Source organism: Amphimedon queenslandica, unplaced genomic scaffold (genome assembly GCF_000090795.2).
Source record: "Amphimedon queenslandica unplaced genomic scaffold, v1.1 AMPQUscaffold_3741_Cont24269, whole genome shotgun sequence".
NCBI classification, from domain to species: domain Eukaryota; kingdom Metazoa; phylum Porifera; class Demospongiae; order Haplosclerida; family Niphatidae; genus Amphimedon; species Amphimedon queenslandica.
Genome location: NW_003555936.1, coordinates 1 through 1440, shown reverse-complemented (window position 1 = coordinate 1440; position 1440 = coordinate 1). Strand labels below are relative to the sequence as shown.

Below are 1440 nucleotides of genomic sequence, written 5' to 3'. Positions count from 1 at the left end.
TTTAAGAGTCAAGCGTGATGCATCATGCACAAATATTGCTTCTCTTGATTTTTAAAATTATTTTTTGCCGGACACCTTGTTAACACCTCAAGGTGTGAATGTAAGTGTGAATAAGAAAAGGAAGTATATTAATTGCAATTGTGACTGATTGTAAAATTTTATTTTATTCTTTAAATGTAAAATTGTATTATTATTATTATTATTATTATTAGACACAGAAAAGAAAAAAGAAATGAGAGAGAGATAGACAGGCAGACACAAACAAAAATACAAAGAGGGGGAAGGAGGAGAACATGAACAAACAGTAAAATCATTATCATTATTTATCAGCAAATGGAAGTGTAAAAGCGCACTTAGTCAAAATTAAACCCTTTTTAGTTGAAATTATTATCAATTATTTTTTTTCATGAAGAATAATAATTTAGTCAATAACTGCTCCAGTGAAAGGATACTTTTTATTTCTCTAACATTGTAAAATAAAATCAATAATAATGGAAATATTCACTTACCAGGAACAAGACAGTACACCAAATATGGTATGAATGCAGCCAATACATATTGTAAAATTGAAATAAAACTTTCTGTAAAATAAATAATTAATAAAAATGACTATTCGCAGTTGCTTTCATTAATGATTATGTTTGATACTATATTGATACATAATGTCAAGAGTGGATAATTATTTAGGGAGAGTGTCTAACCTGCCTATATTCTGTGATACCACAGCGCGTATGTTTACATCCGTTTTTTGCAAGTATACAGAGTTAATCTCAGTAATCTTCAAATTTATGGGTGTGGCTGATAAAATGGCGCTTGAAGCATGTAGGCAACTTTAAGACTTATATCTCCACTCTGAGGATCATGTAGTGCGAGAAACAAGCAGGAGCAGACGGGAATATGTTCTTATAATGGTTGGCTTTTTCTTATTTGCAGGCTTCTGGCTTGGAATCAGTATAAGGACGCAAGAATGGCTACTTGGTGCTAATAACCATGCATGCTATGTAAACTTACGCACTGTGGTATCACAGATTATAGGCGGGTTAGACACTCTCCCTAAATAATTATCCACTCTTGATAATGTGTATGTGACAATACATTAATTTTCCGCCTTACCTATTGTTTCTTTTATGCGATCTAGGTAATATGACATCAAGAGAATCGAAATTATAATAATCATAATCATAAATAAAAGGAAGATATCCCTCTTATTACCTATACAGTAAAAAAATTAATTTTACAACAACTATTGAAAATCAGATTGTTGACTGGTCAGGTACAACTAGACATAAAAATGCATTAAAAAAAACATTACCTCCACAACACCATGTTAAAATGGGCAGAAAAAAGACTAATATCATAACTATAGATGTAATGAAGAATTTGTTATACACGTAATACTCCCAGTAGTCAACTATATAAAATTATCATCAGTGAATTCAA

General features: G+C 30.8%; 1 long non-coding RNA gene across 1 annotated transcript; it reads right to left on the bottom strand.

Annotated features, from left to right (window-relative positions):
* Positions 1 to 509: 509 nt before the first annotated feature.
* Positions 510 to 1429, bottom strand: LOC109592850 (uncharacterized). Its single transcript, XR_002190588.1, has 3 exons — positions 1313 to 1429; positions 1114 to 1212; positions 510 to 581 (listed from the first exon to the last, which is right to left on the bottom strand). It is a non-coding gene; the product is annotated as an uncharacterized LOC109592850 (long non-coding RNA).
* Between the last annotated feature and the right edge of the window lie 11 nt (positions 1430 to 1440).